The sequence below is a fragment of the Panulirus ornatus genome, chromosome 72 (genome assembly GCF_036320965.1).
Source record: "Panulirus ornatus isolate Po-2019 chromosome 72, ASM3632096v1, whole genome shotgun sequence".
Classification (NCBI taxonomy): domain Eukaryota; kingdom Metazoa; phylum Arthropoda; class Malacostraca; order Decapoda; family Palinuridae; genus Panulirus; species Panulirus ornatus.
Window position 1 is genome coordinate 29132 of NC_092295.1, and position 6000 is coordinate 35131.

At 48.6% G+C, this 6000-nt stretch overlaps 1 long non-coding RNA gene across 11 annotated transcripts in view; it reads left to right on the plus strand.

Moving 5' to 3' along the window:
• Positions 1–6000, plus strand: part of LOC139748040 (uncharacterized) — a 28926-nt gene extending 22926 nt beyond the window's left edge. For 10 of the 11 annotated variants that reach the window (XR_011712514.1, XR_011712515.1, XR_011712519.1 and 7 more), the window contains 2 exons: positions 4862–5116; positions 5288–6000. This is a non-coding gene — a long non-coding RNA (uncharacterized lncRNA). Of the gene's footprint in view, positions 1–4861; positions 5170–5287 lie in introns of all 11 variants that reach the window. The other variant, XR_011712512.1, reaches the window with a different exon arrangement.

Consider the following 6000-nt stretch of genomic DNA (forward strand, 5'->3'; position numbering starts at 1 on the left):
TAAAAATATATTTCCATCGTCGAGGACAAAATGTATTCTTAAGAACACATTTTGTCTCAGTCGTGGTTTACCGTAAAAAGACAAACAAATAAAACATTGTTTAGAAATTGACTGACGTCAGAAGAGTCGGAATATATTATAAACGTGGACGACGTCTGAATCCGAATTGTTACATTGACTCTGACTTGGACGGTCTGACATTCAAAATATATACTTTATTATAGAACAAGAGTAATTTTCCTACATAAACCTTTTGTAACACACGCATATAGCACAAGTACAAGGAATATTAGTAAGTATATAGTCAAAAATGAATGTTACAAACGATAAATGGCCATGCAAGTTATTTCATTGGATTGAGACAACGCCTTGCTATACAACAAAGCCCCGCTTCTGCTTCGAGATACCACACGAGCGCGGTCATTTCGAAACCGAAGATTACTATGTTTCTGGTTCATACGTTCATTTCCTGGGTTGTTGTGGTGAGTGACAATATCGCGTTGAGGGTTCCGGGAAGTGTAGTGGTGGAGGAGACTTCAGGAGACTAGAGAAGAGGTAAGGTACTGGTCATTGAGATACTCGGGGTGAAACCCAATTTGCTGACACAAGTCTTGTGGTGGTGGAAAGGTGAGGATATGTGGCCACAGGTCGCCGGCTCGGTAGCTACCAGCTGGCTTCGTGCTCCCGGCTCGGAGTGGAATGATGTTTGCATAAACAAAGGTCTTATTTCTAGCCAGGTATGAGTAACATTTGGAGATTAATGGTTGTAACCAATGTAGAGTGAGTGATGAACTAGAGTTAGGTGTACTTAGTATAATTAGCACAGCTAGAAAATGTAGAAAACCTATGAACTCTGTAGACAGACACTTCGAAGTATATTACTGTTCACTCAGATGACGCCTTATGATTATTCATCCCGGAATGTGTAACCCGCCATTCACATTATTACAGTTAACATGGTTTTGGTAAATTGGCGGTTTAGCTCATTTGAAAAACTTTTTTTACTCTTTTAGATTTCCAACATACAAACAGTAACAGACCACCGGGTCCTTTTGAAGCTTCATGTTTCCAGGGAAAGAAATTAGAAATCTGCTGTAAGAGTTCGCCCCACTGCCAAATATCCCTTATACGTGGCCACTTCATGCGTTATCACACCAGCAGACCACAAAAATAATGGTACATTTCCATTATGATCATGTACTTCTGGGGATGTTAGGTAAGATTTTCATAGGCTGTGGTCGGCTTTGCGGGGAGCTACTGCACTGGGTCACAGTGAGGTAGGCTAGAATAAGTGGGTGAGTGGTGGCTTCTGTACTGGATCATGGTGACGTAGGGTAGCTTCGGTCAGCCGTGAAGCGGTGGCTAGTATACTGGATCACGGTGAGGTGGCCCAGAAATGGGCGATGAGAGTTGTGGCTACTTTACTGAGTTATGGTGAGGTAGGCTAGTGTCGGCTGGCCGGGGAGTGGCAGCTCGTCTACTGGATCGCGGTGAGGTAGGCTAGGGTCGGCTGGCCAGGGAGCAGCAGCTTGTCTACTGGATTGCGTTGAGGTAGGCTAGTGTCGGCTGGCCAGGGAGTGGCAGCTCGTCTACTAGATTATATTGATGTAGGCTAGGGTCGGCTGGCCAGTGAGTGGCAGCTCATCTATTGGAATATATTGAGGTAGGCTAGGGTCGGCTGGCCAGGGAGCGGCAGCTTGTCTGATGGATCGCGGTGAGGTAGGTAAGGGTCGCCTGGCCAGGGAGCGGCAGCTTGTCTACTGGATCGCGGTGAGGTAGGCTAGGGTCGGCTGGCCAGGGAGCGGCAGCTTGTCGGCTGGGCAGGGAGTGGCAGCTCGTCTACTTGATCGAGTTGAGGTAGGCAAGGGTCGGCTGGCCAGGGAGCGGCAGCTTGTCTACTGGATCTCGGTGAGGTATGGTAAGGTCGGCTGGCCAGGGAGCGGCAGCTTGTCTACTAGATCGCGGTAAGGTAGGCTAGGGTCGGCTGGCCAGGGATCGGCAGCTTGTCTACTGGATCTCGGTAAGGTAGGCTAAGGTCAGCTGGCCAGGGAGCGGCAGCTTCTCTACTAGGATCGCGGTGAGGTAGGCTAGGGTCGGCTGGCCAGGGAGTAGCAGCTCGTCTACTGGATCGCGTTGAGGTAGGCTAGGGTCGGCTGGCCAGGGTGTGGCAGCTCGTCTACTGGATCGAGTTGAGGTAGGCTATTGTCGGCTGGCCAGAGAGCGGCAGCTTGCCTACTGGATCGCGGTGAGGTAGGCTAGGGTCAGCTGGCTAGGGAGCGGCAGCTTGTCTACTGGATCTCGGTGAGGTACGCTACGGTCGGCTGGCCATGGAGTGGCAGCTCGTCTACTGGATCGCGGTGTGGTAGGCAAGAGTCGGCTGGCCATGGAGTGGCAGCTTGTCTACTGGATCGCGTTGAGGTAGGCAAGTGTCGGCTGGCCAGGGAGCGGCAGCTTGTGTACTGAATTGTGTTGAGGTAGGCTAGGGTCGGCTGGCCAGGGAGTGGCAGCTTGTCTACTGGATCGTGTTGAGGTAGGCAAGGGTCGGCTGGCCAGGGAGTGGCAGGTTATCTACTGGATCGCATTGATGTAGGCAAGGGTCGGCTGGCTAGGGAGCGGCAGCTTGTCTGATGGATCGCGGTGATGTAGGCCAGGGTCGGCTGGCCAGGGAGTGGCAGCTCGTCTAATGGATCGCGTTGAGGTAGGCAAGGGTCGCCTGGCCATGGAGCGGCAGCTTGTCTACTGGATCGCGGTGAAGTAGGCTAGGGTCGGCTGGCCAGGGAGCGGCAGCTTGTCGGCTGGGCAGGGAGTGGCAGCTCGTCTACTGAATCGAGTTGAGGTAGGCAAGGGTCGGCTGGCCAGGGAGCGGCAGCTTGTCTACTGGATCTCGGTGAGGTATGGTAAGGTCGGCTGGCTAGGGAGCGGCATCTTATCTACTAGATCGCGGTAAGGTAGGCTAGGGTCGGCGGGACAGGGAACGGCAGCTTGTCTACTGGATATCGGTTAGGTAGGCTAAGGTCAGCTGGCCAGGGAGCGGCAGCTTCTCTACTGGATCGCGGTGAGGTAGGCTAGGGTCGCCTGTCCAGGGAGTGGCAACTCATCTACTGGATGGCGTTGAGGTAGGCAAGGGTCGGCTGGCCAGGGAGCGGCAGCTTGTCTACTGGATATCGCTGCAGAAGGTTTTTTCATCACAAAAGATGACGTTCTCCCAAAACTGATGTGGCTTGTCCGCATACTCCAACGCATATTCCACCCTGCTCTCCATGTTTGCCTCACTTAACACAGGTTTTGTTGCTGGTATGCGACCACGTACCCCATCAGAGTGATGTCTGTTTCGGACAGTTTGAGTGGTGCACTGCAGACCAAGAGTATCCCGAATGTTGCTAGCGGGCGTGAAGGGGGCAGCAGCAATGACAGCTGCTATGGCCTAGGGAAAGGATGACATATTGCAAATATAACATGTGATGTGGTTGTTTACATAACATCAAGTGGTCCAGTATACCTATATATGCAACATCATTACCTGATCATCTTCCGGGTTTGTGCAACGTGGGCGCCCACGCCGATGCCTGTTGTCTGTGTTGCCCAACTCTGCCTGTCGGCGAATCCATCGTGCTACGGTTGACCGGTGAATACCAAGACGTCTCCTAATTTCAGAGTCGCTGTAGCCCTCATTATGAAGCTGTAGAATAGCTTCACGTGTCGCTTGTGAGGTCTCCATGGTAAAATTAGATATACCACAAAAACAACCTTTCGACATTGGCTCGCAGTGAACTATACCCGCGCTGTTTCATTGTTTCAAAAATATATCGCATGTCTCATTACATTTCCTGCATGGACACGAAATGGCGGTGTAAGATAACCTTTATGGACTGCCACGAACCCAGATGTGCTATAGAATAATACAATATCAATAGTAAAACATATTCTTCCCAAATTACACCTATACAATATGAAGCTATTGTGTTTACCTCGCATCACATTGAGGTATGCTGCAGCTGCCACATGCGGGGGTTGCCAGATATAGCTGTGTGTGTCTCACAGCTATATTGCACACACCAATTCAAAAGTAGGAGTTCGTACTGCCTTGTATGATGTAATTTTATTGTTAATGATATAATGCCGCTCTTGTGGCACGCAACTTCCATGGGTCTAGCATAGGACTCTGGAAACCTGTGGCTTCCAGGCACGTATACCAACCTTACCGGCATGGTACAACAGGTAGGTCAGTGATCATTACAGACTTCTTCAGACCCCCTCTGCGCGATAGTTTTTTTTGTTGTGCGTACGCTAGGGTCGGCTGGCCAGGGAGCGGCAGCTTGTCTACTGGATCGCACTGAGGTATGTTAGGGTCGGCTGGCAAGGGAGCAGCAGCTTGTCTACTGGATCGTGCGATAAGGTAGGCTAAGGTGAACCGGAGTGACGAGAGGCTGGTGCTCAGAGGTCGCATGATCACTCTCCTTGATAATGTTTTGTCCATACGGGTGGTGGAGAGCAGTAACCTTAACAACTTAATGGAAGTTATGAGTGTCTGTGAAAAGGAGTGGGGGAAATGGCAGCAATAATGAAGGCTGCATAGAGAATGAGGTCCCTGCATCAGAGTTTATTAGCAGCCAAATACTTCGGGTGACTGTATTTGAGTATGGCTAAACCTTGATAACAATGAAGTAGGCAATATATCTGGAAATATTATCATCATTACTGTAACCACAATTTCATACTAAAGATATTATGTAGATTATGTAAAAGTTGTGAAATTAGGCTCATAACTATCTAAACTTGATAATTGAAATTGAAATGTTCAATTTAGGCAACTGATTGTATCCATTCCCTGTGAACATGGTTGTGTTTTATTGTTTGGCAGAGAGAACAGGAGCTGCAAAGGTGACCTCCCTCCAGCGAACGTGATGGGCATAAGACGTCTCCCCGTTGAGCGACAGGCGAATATTGCACGACAAAGGAACACACCACAGAACTCCAGCGAGGAATGAACTCCTGAGGGAACAGCACACATCCCGAGCGAAACTCAGATTCTTGTCTGAAGCAGTGTTCACGGAGGTGATGTGTGTGTCTCCAACTCTCATGGCAAGGTTCACTGCTGGAGGAGGAACTGTACCAGGCAGGAAGTTAATGATTTGTTGCTGTTCAAAAATTTAGAACGTCGTATTTATGGTAATAAAAAATTCATGCGGATACCCAAATGTTAATGATATACTGTTTATACAACACAAATGATATAAATCCTGCCGAACCAGTACAATAAACGTTAAAATTATACAATGTTTCACAGGCACAAATGACCGAGCCAACATGAGCGAGGAGGCCCGTACATGTCACTTTACCTACTGCATCTAGAGGAAAGTGATATTACATGGCCTTGGTGACGTTTTCAGCATTGGAGGTCGCTTTACTGCAACTACTGTCGCAGTAACTGCTGGAGGAACGTTTCTTGCCGTCTCTTCGGGCGAGGGGTTTACCTCTCCCTGCCAGGCATGTCATTTCTATTAGCGACAGGTTCCCCGTCCACACTGCTCGTGTTGTTGAACGCTGGTCCCTAGGAACAAGACACCCTACAGCTCCTGGACTAGGCCAGCAAAGGAGTGGACCTGATTGTCATTGAACATATTTTGGGCAGAAATGGTGTACACCTGGCCACCAGGAGACGAGAAGTGTAGCCTATCAGCTACTGAACCATGTTCACGCCCTTCGGGAACTCAGCAAGCTGGACAGGGTATTGAATTGTACTTAAAAGTTGGGTTTTATTTGTCTTTATGAATTGATGTTTATTATTGCTTAATATACATTAGTGTCAATGATAAGCAGAGGACAGTGTATACTTATACGATATGTAGAGGAAAATATATGTATATGATTTATTCATTCTGGTATGGAGGGTTGTTCATGCTCAGTTCTGAGTTGAATGGCGTCCACCAACATTTTTGTTTGTTTTCCAGCTGTATGGAATAACTTACGAGTGATAACGATTACAATAAAATATTTGAA